Genomic DNA, 24,200 nt, shown 5'->3' with positions numbered 1-24,200 from the left:
TTACCACTGACCCTGTTCCCTGTGTGTCGGACTCTCTGCTACCCACCACTGTGTAGCACTTTGCAGTCTTGTGCTGAACACCCCTAATACCAAATAATGTAGCCTTCTGCCGCTAATGCCCTCCTTTCACTGCTTCACTCATTCTCACCTGATTTACTTTCCTCCCTCCCCATAAGCTTAAAGCCTTGGCGTCCTCTTTGTTAGTGTCCTTAACCATCATCACTCCTACCTCGGCCAGGATTAATCCATAGAACATCTGAAGCATCTGCCCCCGCCTCACAACTGCACCAAAACCCTTACTGTAACCCTAGTTGCCTGGACTTCTATTGGCATCCTCCACCTCTGCTTCCCTCTCTACTCCTTCTCTCCACTTGACAAGGTAATAAACTTGACTTTGACCATCTAGAATCTTTCGCTCTCATCTCTCACCTCCAAGCACCACTTTCACATGGTTTGCTCTCAGTGTCAAACTGATCTCATTACACCACTAACTCCTTGCCTTTAAATCCTGGCATGATCTTGCTCCCACTCCCCTTGCTAATACCATCTCCAGCTATGCTCCTGTGCGAACCCTCTGCTCTTCTTCCGTCCCTAATAGCTCCATCTCCCCATTCCCCCATCCTCACTGTACCCCTGCTTGCTTGTGCTCTTTCTCCCTCCTTGGCCCTTGCACTGGAACGTTCTTCACATATATATCAACAACACGACTGTTATCCACTCATTCAAGTACTCAGTAAAGTGCCACATTCTTAACAGACAATGTGCTCCTTCTACGTACCCTCGCATTACTCCTTGTTGTATTTTGTAATTGGATTTGCCGATTATCCATCCACGTTTACTCTGTGAACTAACTTTGATCATGGAGCATTCCCCTTCTGAAAGTATCAGTGTTCAGTGAGTTCACAATCCTTCTAATGCTCATCTCTGCCAGATAAACATTCCAAGACACATCCTCTCCTCTCTGTTGTTCTTTGGCTCTATAGGAGGGAAGGATGTGTTGTATCTCGGGCATGTAGACCTGGATAAGGTGAGTATTCGATGGAATGTCAACTCAGAAAACACTCTATCCGCAAAGGAATGTTCGATGAGCAGAATTAGATCAGAGATGGTGAACATGGATAGATGACTGAGGAATGTAGTCCTGGTGGGAACTGGAAGTACTGATGATGCACTTCATGTTGTGAAGAATGAACTGCGGCCTTTGAAGAACCTACCTCCAGATTCTTCAGTGTATACTTATTGAAGACACCACTCTCCCCCGCCTTCCTCACCTGTCTATCTACTATGCTGTACATTCTCAAACCTTGCAAGCCAGTTCTGTCTTCAGAATTGTTCCTATTCACCATTCTTGGTTACATTTCCGACCGTATATATAGCATGTAACACGCCCGTTATTCAGTTCTATTTTTCCGCTGGCTTCACTTCTTTAATAATGCGGTTTATCTGTCGAGTATTGCACCGTTTATTCTAAAAATGTCAACAACTCCCCCCCCTCAAGACCGGGTTTAAGAAATGCATTGAGTGCGGGTCAAAGAAGTCAATTACCGATCATCACCAATTTTATCTGTGGTGCTTAAGAAATCAGCCACAGATTGCAGACTGCGGTTTCTGTCAGTCTATGATGGGAAGGCACTAGATAAAAGAAAGGGGATACTCTCTGCAGGTAGGCCCCTTCAGAAGTCCCCTTCCTCAACGCTTTCAGAAAGATTGGATGAACGCCGTTCGAGGAGTGAGTGGCTGCTAAGAAAACGGACTAAGAAACGTTCTTGATCTTGGAGCGGTTCGTGTCACTCCTCGTCGTTGAGGAAAAGATTGAAGAAATGGTGCCATAGGTCTGTCTTCCGACTCCTCTCCTGATTGCAGGGTCGCATGCCCAGGTAGGTCAGCCTCGAAGGCAGAATGGGAGACGTTTTGTCTCCAGATTATGATATGGCATTTATAACGCACCTATACACAAGTATTTCAAGGCACGACGAGGCAAGTGAGGGGAAACAGAGGGAGGACAAAGACAACGATCTTACTAGGCCTAGTGACATTGAGATCGTGCAGGGGGAGTGGAAAAAAGTGCCAGGGGAAGGGGAGGATGGGCGAGGACCATACAAGCGATCAAAAACAAGTAGTGCGGCCAGCAGGTGCGAGGGTAAAATTGTAGACAGCAGGTGTCCAATAAGTGCAGGTAAGGGGTCTGTATTTGCAACACTACAGTCCCAAGTGCAGGGGTTGCCAGGAGGCAGTGCAGGTGTGCAACTGGGCCGGCAGGGACCTGGGCCCGAATTCAGAGTGTAGCCAGATGACCAGTGCAGTATCAGACAGGAGATCAGCAGGGGATATGAAGAGAGAAGGCAGAAGCAAAGAGGAAGGCCTTGAGGTGCTTCCGGAACGGGAGATGTTCTGCTCAAGTTGCAGAGACGCAGGGAGGATGTTCCAGAGGGAGGTGCCAACCGAGGTAAGAGATCTACCCCCAACTCGCTTGGAGGAGCAACTGACCCTGAGGGAGCTGGAGGTGGAGGTGCAAAGAGCTTGAGTAGGAAGATATTTCCAAAGAGACAGTTCGAGTTATTGTGGTCCCAGTCCCCAGAAGGCCTTGCAGAGGGTCTTGAACATGATCTTTGCAGCCACTTTGAGCCAATAGAGATATTTCAGGGCTGGAGAGATATGATCCCTGGGCTTGAGGCCAAGGACAAGTCTTGCAGTCCTGTTCTGGGTAAGTTGTAGAGGGCGGAGAGTAGAGGCAGGCAGATTTAAAAGGAGGCTGTTGCACTAGTCCACCATAGAGAGAACCAGAGCTTTGGAGGCAGTGAGCTTCTGGAGGAAGGTGAGGAAAGGAAGAATACCTCTAAGGAGGTGCAGCTGGTAGGTTGCCTTCTTAGAGACATTAGAGATGTGAGGAGAGAACGAGTGTGTGGAGTCAAAGATGGCCCGAGATTCTTAACCTCACAGGTGAGAGCAGGAAGAGGGCCAAGGGAGGCCGCCCAGAGAGTGACCGGAAAGGAAGATGCAGGTGTACCGATGAGGAGGATCTCTGTCTTACTGGCAGAGGTCATTGGCGGCATACCACTCCTGGATTGCAGACAGACAATCCGAGGTGAGAGAGGGAGAAGAGGCGGCCTGAAAACGAGCTGAGTGTCATCTGCATAGCACTGAAGTTGGAGCAGAGAGCAGCAATGCAGTGGCCGAGAGGTCCAAGGTGTTGGTTGAACAGCCAGGGAGAAAGGTTGGACCCCTGGGGAATACCACAGGTGGAAAGTGAGATAGGCGAGGGGAAGAACCCAAGTTGGACCTAGGAGGGTCGGTCAGAGAGGAACGAGGTCAGCCAGGCCAGGGCCTGATCAGTGATAACCAGGTTATCATGGAGCCGGTTGAGCATGATGGCACGGTTGACAGTATCAAAAGCAGAAGAGAGATCGAGTAAGATGAGGACAGAAGGGTGATTAGCATCAAGGTTAGAGAGCAGATCTTCACGGATGTTCAGGAGAGCAGTTTCTGTGCTTCTGGCTGCTCTGAAGCCAGACTGATGGTCATGGAGACAACCAACAGATTTGCTGTGAAGATTCAGCTGTAAAATGGCCAGCTTTTCCAAGAGTTTGCCCAGAAAGGAGTGATAGAGATCGGGTGATAGTTAGCCGGACAGGAAGGGTCAGCTGAAGGTTTCTTGGCAAGAGGGTGCACAAGGGAGTGCTTCGGGGGTGAAGGGAAGGTTCCAGTGGTGAAAGAGTTATTGCAGAAGTCGGCCAAGGCTGTAGCGAGGGTGTCAATGTAGTCCTTGATTGTTTTGGAAGAACAGGGAAGAGCCTGTTTTGACAAGACTTTCATGGATCGGACTTGTCTACAAAACCCGTCGGGGGTGAACAGAGGAAAGGCAGAGAAGTGTCATGATGCCTACCCCCGGGCATCAGGACCAAGCACATCCGCTCCGGGAGCCGGCATCCAGATACTTATTAAAACCCCAACAGCCCCGGCCTTAGGCGCCAGGCTCATCATGGAAATTGTCCTGCCGCCATAGGCGCCAGGCTCATAGACTTTACTTACCTGATGCAGACCATGCTGCTAGTGAGTCCAAGCCAACGTGAGGCCTGGATGGGACTATTTTTCTACAGGGACTATTTTTTACTCGGGCGTGGTTCTAGGGAACTTCTTACCTGGAACTACTTTGGAGGCTATTTAAACCACGCCCGAACAACAGCACACGCTTTGCGTTATTCTGCATCCAGCAGCGTAACGCTCACCGTGCCTGCAGTCTGCATCCAGTCTTCTGCCAGGCCCGCCTCGAATCTGGAGCTCCTAAAACCAAGAGGAAAGAAAAGGACAAGATTAGAAAACAAACTATTTCAAATTCCTCACCTGATTTCGGATCCATCTCGCCTCCGGACCTGGAAAGAACATAATTTCTATACGCGTCGCATCTCCAGCTGCAGCGCCGCGCCATACTCGCCAGTCCTCGCAGCATATTTCGATTCGGCGTTGCCTCCATAATTTCTTTGCTAAACTCCCGCACCTGAGGGACAAAAGAAAACAACAAGTTGAGCCGAGAAAACCAACAAATAAAACACTTCTCATCATAGACTTACCTGATTACCACCGGAGGCATTATTCTATAACTCTCCACATCTTCATGTGCCGCACCTGCAAAGGGAGAGAAAACAACGCGTTAAACACCGGCAACATTTACAGGACGGCGTCGGGTAATAGAGTCTTACCTGACCACCACCAACTGCCACGAGGGGTATCTTCTCACGATCTTAGTTGCAAGACAAGGAAGGAAGGAAGGGGGGGAACAAGAGTGAATCATCGGATATATTGAACTCTATGAACTTGATACTTACCGAACCTTGCCAGGAACCTCAGAGTCAATACTCTCCAGAACTCTCCCACGCCTTCAAACCAGTGAAGTAACTGGCATCAACGCGCCCCTGCAGTCCACGCAGGATGGAGAGCTCATCATTTAAAAACATAAGGTGAGGTTCCGAAAAGGGGATATCGGAGGTGACAAGAAGGGAGAACGAGAACAGTGGGAGGGGGCTATCACTCATATCCACAGGTGGCTAAATCCCTCTCTCCACTTGCAGGAGAATACTTCTACGGAGCAAGCAAGCAGCCGAGATTAGGTCGGCCAGTCCAGACAGTCATCTCGGCACTACACATCACGTTGGTGGAGACCGCAGCTGTCCAGGGCCGATCGACGCCCCTGTGGGAACCAGGTGAGCGTAACAAGAAGGGAGGAGGAGAGGTGGCCACAGGGGGGCCGGAGGCAGAGGAGAGAGTAGAGAGGGCCATACATAGGGCCTGGGAGGGGACAGGAGCGGTAGAGACTACAGCAGGATTGGCCAGCTCCTTGCAGATTTTAAAGAGTTCGGCCTAGTTGTTAGATGCCGCAGAGACGCAGGCTTAGATGTGAGCTCTCTTCTTGGTAAGGACGGAGAGCCGGTATTGCCTTTGGAGTAGGTGGCAGGCCAGTTTGTTAGAGGATGCACAAGATGCCAGCCATTTCCTCTCAGCCACCTTACACTTTACACTTGCGTTTAAGGGTGACGAGGTCTGAGCCGTACCAGGAGTTGCACTTTGTTTTGGGCTTCAAGTGGATCCTCATGACAGGGGCAAGTACATCAAGAGTATCAGAGAGAGAAGAGTGGAGCATGGAAAGGGCTGTGTCAGGATGTGAGTCAGCCAGAGGTGGAGGAGAGGGAGAGAAAGTGGCAGCGAAAGCCTCAACTGACGCACACTTTATGGGTCAGATGACCGAGAAGGTGGGTGGCGGTGTGTGGGTTGGCTGGGCCTGAGGGGTAGAGAGACAGAGCTGAGGAGAAAATGATCACTCACGGAGAGAGGAGTGGTGAGAGGGTTAGAGAGGGGGAGGTCTGAGGAGATCAGAGCATCCAGAGTGTGCCCTGCAGAGTGAGACGGACCAGAGGGAAGGATGGAAAGAGAGAGTCACAGAGGTTGCAAAAGCGTCCAGTGGAGGGACAGGAAGCATCCAGGTGGATGTTGACGTCTCCAAGGAGGAGGGGTTGAGTGGTCGAGGCCAGGATGGAGGAGGAGAGGTCCGCCCACTCGGAGAGGAAGGCGGTGGTCTGGCCAGGTGGCCGATAGATAGTAGCCACGGTGAGAGTGGCCAGTAGAGAGAGAGCCTGCAAACAAGGCATTTGAAAGAGGAGTAGGCCTGCTTAGGAATAATAGAGGCAGGAATCCACTCTGGGAAGATCAAGGCTACACCTCCACCGGAACGGATAGATCTGGGCGTGGAGAGGATCTTGTAGCCATCAAGGAGGAGAGTGTCAAAGATTGTGACAGAGCTTGCCGTGAACCATGTCTCAGTAAGACCAAAGACATCTAGGTCGAGTTCTTCCAGGAGACGGCAGGTGATGAAAATCTTCCAATAGGCGGCCCGGCCCGGCCCCTTTGAAGGAAATGGTGAAGGGTCATGAGCCTGTTGCGCCTACCAAGGCTGATAAGGAGTCCAAGCAGGCTAAAGCTTATGCGCCCTCAAGCCCGGGCTGAAAGCTGTCGACTCCTCTAGATCCCTCGAGTCGAGCAGAGGCTGTTTCCTCTATCACTCGAAGACTCCTTCGAGTCACTCGTCGACCCCATCGAGGGCATCACCTTCGGCATTGAGTGCGCCAATGTCATCAACGTCCTCAAAGGAAGTTAAGAATAGCATTAAGCCTTTGCCCAAGAAGTACTTTAAGTCTCTTTCCTCTATTTCTGAGGAGGCTGTGGCCTCAGACCAGGATACTCCACCTTTTGGCCTGGAATATGGAACACCTAATGTGTCAGAGGAGTCCGGGATCGAAAATGTATATGAGAGCCTAAAGAGTGAATGTCGCCTGGACACTTCCCCCTGCAATTGACTGTCACGTCTAACCCATCTGAGCACGCTCAGACAACTAATGAAAAGGGTGACTGAATACCTGGTTTGGAGGAGGCCAGCTACTGCCTATGAACATGATGACCTAACAGACATTCTAGACAAGTGTCCACAAAAGGACCCTATTTTACCATTTAACTCCATTACAAAAAAGAGTCATGACAAACTGGGAGTTCCCCGACACCAACCCTGCTGTCAGTAAAACATTGATCAAGAAATACAAACCTTCTAGCATTGACACTGAATACCTCTCAAGGCATCCTGCCCCTGAAAGCCTTGTGGTGCAGGATACTACATCCACATCTAGGCAAGCGGTTTACCCTACCATCTCTCCAGATCGGCACAAGCGCTTTGGCACACTAGCGATAAAGGATTTCCGGCCAGTGGTATGGCACTTCAGTCTGTCAACTCCACTTGCACTCTGGACAAATTCACCCACACCTTGTGGGACTGTATTGCAGTACCAGCTAAACATATCCTTGAAGGAGAAGAAAGGGAGGGTTTCCTCAATGTCGTAAAAGATGGAAAGGACACAATGTGCGAATCCCTCCAATCAAGTTTGGACTCTGCTGATAGTGGCGGAGAGCCATGCTGGCTAGCACAGTAAGGTGCAGGTTTGCGTGGTTACAATAGTCTGAGTTCACACCGGATGTACTGTCAAGGCTTCTTAACATGCCCTTTGATGGCACACACCTTTTTGGCAACAAGTTTGATGAAAAACATGAAAAATTACAGACCTCAAAGGCAGTAGTTAAGTCGCCCAGTTTCGCTGTAAGACAGCCTCAACCTTCTCACCCTAAAGCTCAGGCATGGAGGGGTCGGTCCTTTTGCTACTATTGCTCATTTGGAAGAGTGAGCGGCCAGGCCAGTCAAAGAGGCCAGAGAAAATGTCCTTGTGGCAGACGAGGAAGAGGTGCAAAGTCCACCCAGGCTGCTACTTCAGCTGCCTCAAAACTATTCTGAGGCCTTAGTCCAAAGGACTGCAGAGGGGGGCAGGCTCAATCAGCATTTGGAAGAATGGCGGGGCATTACTTCTGATGATTGGGCCTTGCAAACAGTGGCCCAGGGTTACTGCCTCCCCTTTTTAAAAAGGCCTCCGGATCATCCACCGGGGAGGTCTCTGCCAAAAAATTCCAGATCTGTGCCTCTTGCAGAAGATAGCCAGTCTGCTAGAGAAAGGTGCTATAGAACCAGTACCTATGATGGAAATTAAGAGGGGGTGGTACTCCCCCTTACTTTCTGATCCCCAAAATGGATAGAGGATTAATACCCATTTTGGACTCAAGATACTTGAACTAGTTCCTCAGGACACATTCAGAATGGTCATCCTTTCTCAGATCCTTCAGGCACTCCAGCTTCAGGATTGGATGGCAACATTGGACCTTCAGGATGCTTACTTCCATGTGCCTATTCATCACAAGCACAGGAAGTACCTGAGGTTTGCTGTTGACTGTTTTCACTATCATTTTCGAGTTCTGCCATTTGGGCTTACCTCTGCCAGAGGGTTTTCACCAAGTTGATGGCGGTAGTGGCAGCGAGTCTCAGGAGTGGGGGGGGGAATTCACATCTACCCCTACCTGGACGATAGGCTGATCAGGACCTGTTCTCATGAACAGGTACTGCAACATCTCAGCATCACCTGCCACTCTCTCCACAGACTGGGCTTCTCCCTCAATTTCAAGAAGTCCCACATGATTCTTTCCGCTCCAATTCATTGGAGTGGTCTTGGATGCTTCCTCTGGGAAAGCCTCGCCACCCGAGGTGAGGGCTCAACACATTCAGCAGATGGTCATCAAGTTCCAAAATGCCCAGCATCTTCCGGCCTTTGATTTGCTAAGGTTGCTCGGCCTCATGGCATTCTGCATTTTTCTGGTGCCAGAGGCTTGTCTGAGAATGAGATCCCTCCAGTGGGCCCTCAGGTCCCAGTGGTCTGTTTTCAGGCAAGATGTCAAATCTACTTCAGGTTCCGAGCAGGGTCGCACAGGATCTCCTGTGGTGGGCCTACGAGGACAACATTCTGAAGGGGGCACCTGTTTGGCAGACATGGTCGGAGATGACTGTAGTTGTGGACGCCTCACTCAATGGGTGCAGAGCCCAGGCCAACGATCCCACTTTCGGCGGTTGATGTTCTCCATCGGAGTCCAAACTACACATCAACCATTTGTAGCTAAGGGTAATCTGACTAGCGCTGAAGGCCTTTCTTCCTCGTGTATGGGGAAAGAATGTCCTTATAATGACGGACAACACATTGGCCATGTACTTCTTCAACAAGAGAGGAGGTGTAGGGTCACTGCCATGTGCAGAGAGGCAATGCAGCTCTGGTTCTGGGCAATTCAAGAAGGAATCCCCCTCCCTCTCAGCAATTCACCTGGCTGGAGAGGGGAACACGGTGGTGGATGCTCTGAGCAGGCAGAACACAGTCTCCCACGAGTGGGAACCAGCTCAGGAAGTCCTTCAAGAGATTTTCACCCTTTGGGGAACCCCTCAAGTAGATCTGTTTACGTCCAGTATCAACAAGAAGTGCGAGCTGTTCTGCTCCAGGGAATTGGGGACGCGTTCGTAGTGGATTGGGAATTTCCAATACTGTACGCGTTTCCTACAGTCCCCATCATTCCTCACATCAGGAGGTTGAGGAAGTTCAGGAAAACCATGATCCTGATTGCTCCGGAATGGGACAGGAGGACGTGGTACCCGGACCTTCTGGACATGTCCATCTGCCCTCCGCAAAGAGAGAACCTTCTCTCGCAAGAGGGGGGGTCGGATTTTCCATCCAAAGGTCAAGACTCTCAACCTTCACTTCAACCTTCTGAGAGGTTGAGGTATAAGGATTGGGACCTCCTGAAGAAGTGATGGACATTTTGCTTTCAGCCAGAAGGCCAGCAACAAAATCTCTATCGCTGTCATTGGAACAAATTCTGCAGCTGGTGCAAGGGTTAGAATGTGGACCCGGTCTCAGGAGGATAGCTCAGGGGCAACGTGCTCGCCTTGGAAGCAAGACGACACGGAACACCACAGGTTCGATCCCCAGGTCTGCGCTTAGAAACCTCTGGGTATTAAGCGTGTTATAAATAACCTATCATATCATACCCTTTTCTGGGTGACACACACCTATGGTGTTTTCGTTCTTACTGCATCTAGCCAATCTGGGGCTCCAGATGGGCACTATGAAAGGAATACTTGGTGGCGCTATCCATTTTTAAGCGCGTGCTTAATCAGGCATCTTACTTTAAAATGCCTGTTGTGATTCAATTCTTGAAAGAGCTCACAAATCAGTACCCTCCGGTCCCTTTTGTGGTTCCTGTTTGGCATTTAAATCTGGTTTTGAAATTCCTTGTGTGCTCCTTTTGAAGCACTTCATTCTTCTCCATTAAGGTTACTAACATTGAAGACTGTCTTTTTAGCGGCTATAACATCTGCACGCAGGGTCAGCAAGTTGCAGGCATTGTTGTGCAAACCGCCGTTCACAACATTTTAGAAGGACCCACTTTTCTGACAAAGGTGGTTTCGAAATTTCACGTATCCCAGAAAATTGTATTGCCGGCCTTTTACCCTCCGCCTCACCCTGGTAAGGAAGAGGAGAGGCTTCATAGACTTGACCCTAAAGGGGCTTTAAGCTCCTGTATTTCTCGTATTGGCAAAGGTGAGGCAAGATGACCAGTTGTTGGATACACTGGACACAAATTGGGTCTTGCAATGACAAAACAAACTTTATCCAATTTTTTGCATCACTGAGTATTATAGCCTGGGTGGTAAGGATGTCCCTGAAGGCTTACGGGCTCATTTTACAAGGGGTGTGGCCACTTCAGCCTTCCAAAGGATTTCTGTGCGGGAGCCACTTGGTCATTTTTACATAATTTTACGAGACACTATTGTCTTCACAGCATTAATGACAAATCTTGAAAATCCTTACTCCCTCCTCCAAATCCATACATTTTCGACCCAAAACATTGGAACTAGAGGGTCATAGATACGGTTTTGCCACATTTGGCATAGGTATAAAATCCTGAATCTGACAATACTGAGGCACAATGCAGGGAACAAAAAAAAATAAAAGCTCGAATTGCAAAATGCGTCAGTGGGTCGCAGTATTTTGCAATTCAGTCTTTTTTTTTTCGTCTACATTCTTTTTACGTACATCCATAGCATACTGCTTTGGGGAGTGTATCATAAAATGAGGAATAAGGTGGTGGACACAAACCATTTGAACAACAAAATACCCCTGGTAATGTTCTTTCGACTGGCTGTTCCTCCCACGTATTCCTCATTGCACCTTCCATGCTAGCCTTCAGTAGAATTTCTGTGCATTACAACTTTCTTTTCTTGAGTGCCTGGTTTTCTGACTTCTCGAATGCTGTGTATTCTGTTATCATCAGAGAAAAACTAGGAACTGAATAATGGGTGCGGTGTGTGCTATATATACTGATGATGACTTCCGCCTCGAGAGGGGACGGATGCCATCGAGAGACAGTCAACACCGACGCACAGCTCCCTGTACCGCAAAATAAATTTCCGAAGCAGCTGATGCTTGGAGGAGTGATCAGAAAATGAGGAATATGTTGGAGGAACATGCGGTTGAAAGAATACCATCAGGGGTAAGTATTTTGTTCTTCTCATTACAACGCCTGCATACTGAATCAATACATTTGGGGTCGCTATTTACCAATTTATGCAAAGGTTTGCTGTTTCCCACTGACATAGCTTCTGGTTCTACCCGCTCTGATTGTGCATCTTAAGCACCCTTTTGTTTGGTCAACCATACATGTTTGCTACTATCTGGTGTCTAGCAGAAAAATATCTAAAGCCTTTTTTCACCACTGTAACATAGCATGGCCCACCCATGCTTGTGCCATGCGATTGTGAGTAACCCCATTCAGGAGGGGCACACAGCCAGCCTTGCTCCAGTATGTTTGGGAATCTCACTACGTCTCCTGATGATTTAGGGTACAGCAAGCAATCTCTTTGAGACCCCTAGCTTGTTAGCAAATTCTTTCGGACATGACATGAAAGACCCAAATTCCTCAGTATGTCGGTGCTTCGATGACCGATCAACCCAATCATTCAGGATATGGAACACTCCTACTCTGAAGTAGAACAGATCTACATTTGCCTTGCAGATGCCTTTTCCCATGAAAATGCTTCAGAGGCTTTCAGTCTGTTTCCCTACAACCATAAAAGGTTGTTTCTGGGAAGATGTAGCTTATGCAGCCTTCCCCAAAACTCCCTGCTGGTCCTCCTTGCACCGGATAGGCTTAATGAGGAAGCGTGCCCCGGAGATGTGCTCTAAACCACATGCTGACTCATTTATGAAGTATCACCGCAACAACATGTACAAAACATCCAAAAAAACAAGTCCATTGCAGTGAATGGTAGCAATGGCTGATCTTGGCCAAGGAAAGGGCCATGTCCCTTTTAGCCCTGCTTTCCCCAGGTTGTGCCTTCTTCATCTAGCCAATTTAAGTCTCATCAATTCAGCCATCTCTCTACTTGCAATGTCAATGTAACTGCTTTTATGGCCGCTGCTTAGGGAATCTGATGATCAGAACCCCTCTCCTGAGAACCCCAAGAAGACCACTGAATCAGGCCTGGTGAAAGTTAGAAGAGGATAGGTTCTGATAATGACTAGCCTATCAATGAAATGCCCCTTGGGCTCTCCATGCCCATCCAAAGGTAAGTATGTGCTTCCTCCCTATTGTCACAGGTGCAGCAAAAGACTATGGCTTTTATGTTTCACAATTAAAGAACTTCTTCCAGTCTGTGGGTGCAATTTTGCAACCATGATAAATATGTTAATCACAGTGAAGGCATGGAGGACTATAGACGTCTTTCCACATGACAGTATTGGTCTCATCAGTCTATCCAGCCCTAAATTTCAAGTCTGGGAACCATTTTAACAATAGTCTCCCTGTGGATACTTCTAATTATGCTACATACAAATTGTTGCTAAGGCTGTTAATAGGCAATCCAATACCTGCCCCCTACTTACCAAACTTCAGCCTTTGCCGCCAGAGGAAAACGTTTCGATGCACCGCTGACAGAATGTCATGTTTTGAGAGCGGGATACAGGAGCTGTTTTGATTCTTTAAATAAAAAAATAGCAGTAATTCTGCTTCTGAATGCGAGGTCTGCTAATCATATCCCACGTCAGTAATGGTCCATGCAAAAAAGACATAATGCACACCTATACCTTGGTGTGACCATCTCCCGACATCTACAGCAGCTGCCCTGCAGTAGCAACAGGGCAGGTTCAAAGGTCATGTGCATTTATTTTATTTTATTTTTTACATTTGTAAAGCGCAACTGCAGCCCGCATGCATTAAGGCGCTGTAAGCGGTGCGTAGGAAGGCTTGATTAAGGGTTACAAAAAAGCCGCCCCAAAAGTGTTCTTAGACATGAATACAGTGTTACATAGGCAGAGTTCCTAGGTTGTGGACCAAAAAGCATGCACATTTATTTGAAGAGACTGGTCTTGATGGCCTTGCGAAAGGCAGTATGAGAGTCAATTTGTCTGGTGTGCGGTGGAAAAGAATTCCAGAGGGTGGCTGCCATGGTGGGGAAGCTGGTGCCACCAGCATGCACTCTGCGTTTTTTTGGCACAGTGATCAAGTTGGAGTAGGCCTCTATGGATGGCCTGGATGCACAGGGTTTAGAGAATCTCTGCACGAGATACTGGGGGGCCTGATCGTGGAGACATTTGTGCGTGAGTGCAAGCGTTTTGAAGATGATTCTTTCCTTGACCGGTAGCCAGTGGACCTGACGCCTAAGGTCAGAGATGTGGTGCCTGCGTGATAGTCCCGTGGCTGCCCTGAGGGCATTGTTTTGGACTAGTTGAAGTTTAGCAAGGTTTTTCCCTGACGTACCTATTAGAAGGGCATTGCAGTAGTCCAACCTTGAGCCAATTATTGCCCTGGCGATGGTGAGGCAATTCTGTTGGGAGAGGTACGGTCTGGCTGCGGTGAGAAGTTTGGAGTAATAGGCTGAGGAGGATGCAATGGCATTGACCTGCCTATTCATGTTCAAGTTCGGGTCCATGTATACGCCCAGGGTCTTGACCGTTTGGGAGACGGGGATAGGAATGTTATCTATGGTGAAGGAGTTGTATTGCTCGTCCAGTTTGCTCAAGGTGGACGGGGATCCAATAAGCAGAAGCTCAGTTTTTTCGCTGTTGCGGCATAACCAGTTTTCTGCCATCCAAGATTGGATCGTGGAGTAGTTGGAATTCAGCGTGTTCAGGTCGGACATGTAATCCCCCGAGAGGGGGATAAGAACCTGGGTATCATCAGCATAGGTCGTGTATGAGATGCCTAGGGCGTCAAGGATCTTGAACAGCGGCCTCGTGAAGAGGTTGTAAAGGGTTGGGGCGATGCAAGATCCCTGTGGGACGCCACATTTGATGATGCTCGGGTCAGCGCAGGAAGAGTCGGAGAAGACCTTCATTGCTCTTTCCTGCAGGAAAGAAGTTATCCAATTGCAGGCAGCAGGGGAGAAATTGGCTACGGTGGCAAGATGGTGGCAGAGGGTCTTATGATCCACCAAATCGAAGGCAGCTGATAAGTCCAAAAGGAGGAGTAGAGCAGGTTTGCCTGCATCTCTGAGGTCGTCCATCTGATTCTTGAGGTCCAGAAGAGGCCATGTCTTGCCCTGAAGCCTGACTGCCGAAGACCAAGAAGATGGTTCTCTTCGAGAAATTTTTGTACTTGCAGGTAAGCTGCTTTGTCCAAGATTTTTAGTAAAAAAGGGACAGTGGTGATGGGCCAATAATTCCCTGGGACCGATGGGTCTAGGGAGGGTTTTTTGAGGAGCGGACGAACCCACGCTTCCTTGAGCTCAGCTGGAACATGGCCAGACTTGAACAAGGCGTTAATGAAGGCGGTGATGAAGGGGACAAAGGAAGGGGCACAGTCCTTGATCACCTGAGCTGGGCAGACGTCCCCTTTACAGTTGGAAGGCTTAATGGATCATTTCTGAAAACAGCTGCTGGAACTCAAAGTTCCAACAGTCAGAGGTGGTCTTTTAAATGTCATCACCTCTGGTTCAAAATAGATCATTTCACTAAGGACCCTGGTAGTAAATATAAACAATGTATGTTTAATAACGTGGTGGCTATTGAGATTTCACAATTCTACAGCCACAATCATCGTATGTCATTATTGTCATCTTAGTGCACAGAGACTTATTCATGACAGGCCTGGTGCGAGTTTGGTCTCTGGCCAGGCTGTACCCACAATAACTGTGTTGGGTGCAGCCCATGAAGCTTCTCTTTGGTCCCACAAAGAGGGTCAACTCTTTCCTCCAGGTAACAGTAACCATCCTGTGATGAATCTGGAGACTTTGTCCCTTCTTCCCTAGTGGAAACCACCCCCTTTGAGGTTAGGAAGGAGAGCCTGCTCAGCAAAGCCCTCCCTAGAGGTTTGAGAAAGCAGGACCTCACTGGTCGTGACCCCGTTTAGGGGACAAGGACCTTCCTATACACAATGTATTATCTGCCTACGTGGGAGTAAGAAATGCTGACAATACATATGTGTTTAGCTCAAGGTAATGCTGAACTTTCCACATGCGTGACAACCTGGTGAGAACAATAGGCCACTGCTGAATACTGCAGCGAGAATAAAGGGCCAACGATCCTTGAATGGTGGAGAAACCCAACACTGAAGCGAGTTTCCGACGTGAGAACGTCGGCAAGGGGAGGAGCCGTGCACACTACTTCCTGCTGCAGAGCGGAAGCAGGTGGATGCCAGACGAAGCGCGAAAGCCAGCGAAGCAGAGGCCACGCGAAGCAGACCTGGAGGTCCGACCTCATACAGAACCTGGTGGGCTCAGTGCCTGAAAAAGGGTGCTGTGTCCTAGTGGTCCTCTGCTGTCAGACTGGGAGTAAGCAGAAAACCACTAACACCCAGAAGCGAAGAGCAGCAATCTGTGGAGAACGCAGCTGTCGCTTACGAGACAGACCCTCACTGAAGCAAGCAGCGCAACACAGCAGGTATGTGGGTTTCCCACGTGGAGGGAGGAGAAGAGAATGAGCGGGGAAGAGGGAAGGACCACCCTAGCCTTGGCAGCTTATGCAGGACTCTGCCAATGAGGACAACGGCTCTGTGTCACTAGATCAGTAAGACCTTCACAGTGCCTATAGTAACACACTTTGTAGAGGCCAGACATTCCCCACAATGATTTCATCTGGTGGGTACTTGAGAAAGTCAAGGGCGGGGCAGACCTTTCACACAGTCTGCTACACAAGGAGTCTAGATGGATCCACCGTTTGGACACCTACCACCAATGGCTAAATGAAATTTTCCAACCGGTGGTGCACTGAGCATGAATCATCGGTAGGTGTACCTCACCTCTTGTTGGAGCTAGGCCCATACCATCACCTCATGTTAACCTTAGCTGCGCACGATGCATGTAATACCCATAGCAACATTTGGAGGAACAGTTCGAACTTTGCATATAGCAGTACGACACGGCTAGCCTTTCAGTACTTTCAGACAGGCTAGTTCCCAGTCGGAATAGAGTCAACGCTCTACATCCGGATAGTCGCCTCCATGCTCCACATCAACGGAGCACTTCGCCAAGGGACGGAAGTCTTTGACCGTATACTAGCACACTGACATGATCTGCCATGTCGCCTTCATGCTCCATATCTATGGATCACTTCACTTCATCAATGGACGGAACTTTCCGACCGCACTTTCAGCACACTAATCTGATCCCCCATTATGACGCTTTCCATACTTTTTGTGAGGCTTTTTTAAACAACCAGCCTCCCAGGACACGTAGCAACGGACATTGGATTACAGTCTACATGAGTCAGACCGCAGCATACCCACTAGGCTTTCCATACTTATTATGATGTCTCTCAAACAACAAGCCTCTCAGTACGCTGAGCACAGGATAGTGGATTACAGTCTACACCCGCTGTAGACCGTAGCACGGCGGATCAGCCACCGTGATTACCTTGACACTCTTACATTACGAGGGATCTTCGTAAGACAACCGCTAACCAGGACAACCGCTAATAACAAAGTCACGCAGCCTCTTTAGACATCTCGCTTCCGGGGTCACGTGGACCAATAGCGATAGGCACCCAAAGCGGCATTGCCATGACAACCAACTCTATTTAGTTTTACATGGCCGCGTTCATTCTTTTAGCCTCCAGTCTCGGAACACATAGAAGTAACGGGTCGGCAGTTTCCACTTAAGTTTGGTTGCAGGTGAGCCCACTCGGCTGTCGGCCTATTACTCTACTGCACCACGATTACAATCACAGTATACGTGCAACACTTTGTGTACAGCTTACTCACCTTTGCACAGAGCGCGCACGCTCCACCTTATATACCAATCAACAATTCCAGAGTGAACACGTTCACTTTTTCCCTCTTTTTAGTCACTGTAGATGTGACCTGAGTTTGTGGCATGCTTTATATACTGCCCCCCGTTTACTAGGACAGTTCTAGCTACAACACACACTTAGAGATGAAGTGTGACATCATAACCACGATCTAATATTCCCCCAAGAGTAAACTCCTCACGCCATCTAACACAGGCCAAGCCATTAGTGGCGCTAGATGTCACTTAGAACACAGTATTTGTAAATACAGACACTCATCAGATTACACACTTATCACTTTTGCAGCTGGATTTGAGCTACTTTGCAACTCCCTATAACAGGAATATGTTTCCAGTATACCAGCCTAATTCTGTACCATTTCAGTCTTTAAGCTGAAAAAGACCCCCAGGTTAACTTTGAGATCTTGGATTAATTTCTTCGCTCGCAGCATCATTTACCCTCCATTTAACTAGCCTTTTTTATTTTCTACACCAACAGGTAGTTCCATTTAAATTTAAGGGGTACCATCAGAAGTAACATCACCTGCAGGTGCACACCAGTACCCGTTGGACTACAGACTTATAGACCACACAGCGATTAAGTCCAAGGACTGCTTTGTGCTCCATTCCAGACACGACTCAAGACTTGGGATATAAGTACCGGCAGGTAAAGTTATGGCTGGTTACTTAAAGGTTGAATTCAAGTCTAATTTGTTGCTATGGCCAAATACATTTTGGCACCTATTGAGAGGGGGACCTAATGATTGCTCTCTCTATATAGGGTCTCCAAATTGACACCCTGATGAAGGCAGACCAATTGTATGTAATGACCGCCGAAATGTAAAGAGTTTGGTTGCTATCGAGCTCCACGTAATCCTACATCAGAACTCTGTTTTACACCAAGCAAGTAATGGATACTTGGTGACACAGGAAACATTTCATGACACTTTTCATTTTAGGTGTACAATTGGGAATTGAACCAAGTCTTTCAATTTACTCATTTTTTGTGTTTTGTTATGTATTTTGTTTGTGTTTTTGATGTTGATTGAGGACTACATCGAAATGCATTATGATTTTATTTGTTTACTGTACCATTTGAGTTTTCTCCTTTAGAGACATCTCTTGAAATATAGTATTGTTAAGCCAATGTTTTTTTTTCTTAGTACATGTGAATTATAACATCATATGATGCGGCACTGTTAATTTGGTTATTAATTTGCACAGTCTTGACATATGACAATTGCTTCAACTGTCCATAGACATTCTTAAATAATTGGTCTGGATGTTTGAAGACCCAAAAGTGATACCCACCAAGCAAAAGTAGGGTGTTCTCCGGAACAAATATTTCTTTATATACTTGTATCTTTTCCGGGTGGGATACACCTATATTTGTATATACTGTGTCACTAGATCAACATGGTCTGGAGTTAATTTTGGAAACAGTTCAGGGTTTCTTATCCACAGGAGCTACACAAGAATTCGACTGCTTGCACTAATTGAATTTATTGCTAGGTAAAACACGCGACTATTACAGTACTTAGCATTTCCATATTACTGCAACAAAGCCAATCCTTATAAATCAACCACTAATTAAATACTGGCACTAATCAAATGTATTGCGTGGTAATACACGTGACCATCACAGCACTTTGCAACCCCATATTGCTGCAATGAAGCCAATGCATGTAAAGCAACTGGCTTCATTACTTTTTAAATCCTCATTGATGTTGCTATGTTACAGCTTTCCTATTACTGAGCGAACATTTGTAAGCAATTTACCTGCATTATTTACACACATGCATATTTTTTGCACACGGTTACTCGTGTTCTCCAGAGAGTGAACCTCACGCCCCATTGGCTTGTTACTGTGATTCACAGCATCGAGTGGACTTAAGGTCACGCCTATCCAAAAAATATAGAGGTAAGCGCTAGTCAGCACCATATCCTCGACTTCCTCTAATTTAACTGAGTGATTACGTGGTTATTTGGCCTTTCAAATAGAGGAAATGCCAAGAGGCCTATTTTACACTACAAGGCATTAGACTTATACAGACTAACTTGCATTTCAGGTTCCCTCGCAGTGATTCACACAGACCTCTCATCAATCCAGATTTCCCCTTTTTCAATCCATACAGAAACCACAGGTACTACTTGGGGCATGGTCTCCTTAGGTGTTGATTACAACCGTTTTCTCATAATGATCGATGCAATGACTACAAGCCCATTACACGCATGAGATCTGTGTAAGATTACAAGTGTTAGGACTATAAACTTTTTCTGACAAAACCAGTTGATTATCCGTGAAGTGGTAATAGTTATTTTGCTTTCCTTCATTTTGTAGACAACGTAATGAGGAAGGACATGTGTCCGAAATGCATCGGCAAAGTTGGTCTCTGCACATAAAGAGAAGATTGAAACAGAAGATTTATTTTACTCTTATTTGCTCATTGTGTTCTGTCTTATTTCTGTAATATGTACAGTCTGAATTATTACAGTATTTACACATGGTAGTATTTTTTACCTCCAATCGGCGTCACCAGGTCTGGTATAGTTTTATACCAGACATTTTTTTGCATTAAGGACCACCCTAGCCCCATCCAAGGGTCACAGGGACCTGAGAGACCCAGAGAGAACGAGACAAGGAAAACGTTTACGTGATCCAGAGAAACCTGAACAGTATAAAACTCCAGAAGGGACACAGGAACCCAAGACAACTAAGAGAACCATAAGCAGAGAGGCGTCACAGGGAGCCAAGTGAACTAAGTGATATATTGGGTCGGGGGACCCCAAAGGAGCTCCACGGGCACAATACTCGAAGTGAAAAGCATATATCAATGGAGCACAGGTGCACCCGAAAAGTTGGTTGCAGTGTGGAGAGATCAGCTAAGTTGGTGGAATGGGATCAGGGAAATATCCCTCTCCCTAAAGAAAATTTTGTTTTGTTCAGAAACATGAGACTTTTTAGAACTTTGGGAAATTTTCAGGAACTTTTGATAAACTAACCGGAACTGATTTCTTTGAGAGGAACTTTTGTGTACTTCTAACCATTGGATCCAGACCCAGGAGGGATTCCTGGAACAGACAGACACCCTTGAGAAGAACCCAGGATGCAGGGCCTCAATCTATTTATTTTTCAATTTTTGCTAAGCTGTAGGGCCAGTTTAGTAGATATGTTTGGACCGAGGACTATTTTTATTTTGGACTATAAACAAGCACCAGCAGATATGTGAAATAGTTTAAAGAATTGTGTTGATGATAGGAGCATGAAACATGGGGCACTTTTACTACATATGGAAAGGCTTTATTTTGGTTATGAGCCCATCAGATTTTCCCCAGATTTCCCCCCTAAAAGTAATGGTGGACATTCAAAACGGCGGCCTCAAAAATTGTTAATCTGCTCTTTCGTATGTTCTTTGTTGCCGTTACTTCCATATAAATTGTGATTTTCTGTGAATTATACATTTTGTCAGTCACTCTTTGTTAGGATATCCATAAGAACAACTACAATCACGAATTATAAAACATACATTTTAATAGAATAATTTACATTGTTAAAAATCAGAAAGCATGCTTACATAAAGGATCCCTTCCTTCCTGGATCCACAATTTGAGAGACAGCATCTACACATGCCATTATTTCTAAAATATAAACATGGATAACTTACTGATTCCATGCCCGCAAAGCAATAATATATATAAATACGATCACCCAACTACCAATCTCCCCCCCATCCTCAATAAAAGCTTTGCAAAATCCTATATCCACCCCAAGTTTGGGTTGCGAAAAACACCACATTACTTCCAGATCATAACCTGGTCATTCAATGTCCTCTGGTGTATCTGAAAGGCTCTGCGTATGAAGAGCGACAGTGCCCAGGCTATCAATGGCGTTTTAGCACTCAATAAATAATATATGGCTGGGCGATACCGCGTGAAGTTATTCTCTCTGAAAACTGACACCAACCTTCTTAGTACTGCATATGCAGGGCAGAAGAAGAGGAAATGCGCTAAATCCGCCAACCCTTGCCCACACATGTGGCACCTTGCCTGAAAGCTCAGGCCCGCTCTTCTTTCCAGTACTTTGCCCAACGGTAGGCAGTCAAATCGAGCACTCGCGTATCTTTTGAAATTTGCTGTAAAACCAGACCAAGTAATACTTTATAACATTTATAGCAAAAATCATAAAAGGCCTGTCGGCTGATTTCACTATTTCTAGCATCTCCATTCTCTCATTTACCCATGCTATAACTCTCTCTTTCAAAACACAACGTAGCGCTCTATTTAATGCCCTTAACGCTTCGAAATGCATACTAGCATTAATATTCTGTTGCATTTGCTTCGTGTATGTGAGCCATTTAATATTCTCAGCACCTTGTTTGTTAGTATATTTTTTCATATATGAGTTAACAAGACATGTGGGTTGGCCCAGACCCTGATCCACAAGAGGATAGGATGCAGTGCTATTTTATTCTAAATATAGGTCAAGCCAGCCTCATCTTGCCTAGCATAATTTGAGGCCAACGTCTGTAAAGCCAGCACCTTTTTCAGGAAGGTGTTCTCTTCCTTTTGGATAGCTTTTGTTTCCTGTAAAAATATGTGCAACATCCAGTAGTTCAGAAAAATGCAATCACCAAACAAGGGTGTGCGTAATATTATAATTATTTTATTCACAGATGGAGTTTGTATGACAATTTAAGAAAAAAAGGAGAAAGTACATAAGCTGGTGAATCCATTCAAGCCTCAACTTCTAGAAAAAACCGTGGAAAAGATGTTTCACCTGGCTGAAGCATGTAGCAAGTACCGGCCAGTGACAACCTACAAGGGGATGAAATAATCACCTGGGCAGCATACCACACAAGTCAACAAGAAGAAACTCCAAAAGATTGTGAATTAAAACTTTCATCCCTGCTTCATCTATTTTCAGACCATGCTATTTCAATGGCCATCATTCACCATTCAATGAATATTGTGAAGACAGTGACAGCCTTAATCCTGGCCAGATTCCAATCATTACGTTTGACCAGCCACTCTACGCATTGGCAAAACAAATCCAGTGGATCTGGCCAACAACTCATGGCAAAGATCAATTAATTGCAATATTTGGTGGGATGCATATTGAGATGGCAGTTCTCACTATTCTTGGAAATCTTTTGGATGAAAGTGGGTGGACTGGAGCAGGCGTTCGGGCTGATATTTCCACAGCTGGAAAAAGCGTATTAGTTTATAAAAGGTTCCCATGTGACTCGTAAGTCACTTGAAGACTGGTGTAAAGAAAGAAGTTATGTTTGTACCCAATTTAGATTCGGTTACATCATTCTAAAACTAGAACTCCTTTTGATGACTTTTTAAGAGCGATACGATAAGATTTCCAGCTGTACACAGAGGCACTACCCAATATTGTTCCATGTTTATTTTTCCTTGGACCATACTCACTTTGCATGATGGATTCATATCCACTTATGTGATACAGTGAAAGGGGTCAGCAATGCGAGGCAGACAACTTGATAAAGGGTTTTTCATAAGAAGCCATTTTATTAACTTAAAAGGGTGTGACAAACGTCCCACTTTCCCTAACCTTTCATGGGTTTCCCTGCCTATGGAACTAAGACTAAAGGAAAACAAACTTAATGCATAAGGTTATCTGTCCCTCACACTTGTAGATATAACAAAGCAAGTCAGATATTCACATGGCTATTGAAGTTCAACAAAATAATGATTAGAATTAAGTATTCTTGTACCCAGGGTTGGATCCCCTTCCCCAGGATCAAAAGAAACATTTCCAAATGTAAGTTCAATGAATAAAGTTAAAGTCAAGTCTGAGTCTGCTTCAAAGAGTAACGTACAAATGTTTCTCCTAAAAACCAAGTTCTTGTTTCAACACAAAGTTCCTTCACTTCAGGTGGGCTTCACTTGTCATCGTGATTGTATTCCATCAAACAAAGCTCCTCCTTCCAGTGGCTATTTCAATAGGATTTCTCTTCTCTTGAGAAATGCAACTACTACACACTTCTTCTTTATGCACAACAATGTTTTTGTCGGGGTAGTTTTACCACAGTTCAGCAAACAGTGGTGTGGGAACTTTCTTTACACCATAACCATTCAACACAGTAGAGTACTTCAATGTCTTTTTCCTGGTTCACTAACCTGCAAGGACTACCATTAACAATCCCTTTCCTGGTGTACTCTCCTGCCAGGATGAATATCCTAACACTACTACAAGCGCTCTGCAGTGTGGGTTACTTCAACACATCAGTAAAGTTGTTTGACCTTCAACAAAAATAAGTCACAACTTCTTCCACAAGGATGCAACATGCATTGATGCTGTTTGTTCCACTGTTTAATGGGCCACATATATTGCAGGTTATATTCCTCTCTCCCTTTCCACTCTTTACAAGGGAGGCGTCTTCCCTGCCAACTTTGAGCTTTCACTATCACACCTGGTAACTGTTGACAATGTCTTAGATTCAAGTTTTTCTCTCCAAGAAAGGTGCCTTTCCTCATTCTTCCAATTACCCTTGTAATGTAACAAAAAGTGTATAGCGCTGACTAAGGCCCGGAGGCATGCAGACGCTGGGAGAATGGATGAAATGAAATGGCACTAAACAGTAACAAGGACATATTCTATTAAAGGTACATTTTAAAGCTTTCGAGCAGCTTAGATGAACACTTATCTCCTGTAGCTGCCCGGGAAGAGTTTTTCACATATCCGGTGCCAGAGTTGAAAAAGCACGACCACCTCTGTTTGCAAGATGGAAACGTGGAACCTCTTTGGCTTAGGCAATGCTGGTTGTTATCGGTCTTATAAGTTGCCCCCTCTTGTCTTTCGCAATACTTGTTACAGTATGGTTTGATATGGGACAGGCTTTGCTTTGCCAATGGTAGTTATGCTGGGGTTTTAATACTGTCCCCTCTGTTCGTGGGTAATGCAAATCACAGCCTTTCTCAGATAATGTTCTTCTTTCATTTGGATAATGATAATTCAATACATTCTCCTTTTTGTTTCCTTTCTACATAATAT

At 46.2% G+C, this 24,200-nt stretch overlaps 1 protein-coding gene across 5 annotated transcripts in view; it reads left to right on the top strand.

The window, feature by feature from the left end:
• The window catches only part of EXD3 (exonuclease 3'-5' domain containing 3), a 3,187,846-nt gene that overhangs the window by 418,091 nt on the left and 2,745,555 nt on the right, over window positions 1-24,200 (top strand). The window contains exon 1 of one of the 5 annotated variants that reach the window (XM_069609781.1): window positions 17,737-17,849. The exons of the other annotated variants lie outside the window; for them this stretch is intronic. The gene's annotated coding sequence lies outside the window, so the exon portion shown is untranslated. Of the gene's footprint in view, window positions 1-17,736; window positions 17,850-24,200 lie in introns of those variants that run through there. 5 annotated transcript variants of the gene reach the window in all.

This window comes from Ambystoma mexicanum, chromosome 8 (genome assembly GCF_040938575.1).
Source record: "Ambystoma mexicanum isolate Mex_15411 chromosome 8, UKY_AmexF1_1, whole genome shotgun sequence".
NCBI lineage: Eukaryota > Metazoa > Chordata > Amphibia > Caudata > Ambystomatidae > Ambystoma > Ambystoma mexicanum.
The sequence above is the reverse complement of the archived record's forward strand: the minus strand, read 5'-3'. Positions and strand labels throughout refer to the sequence as shown.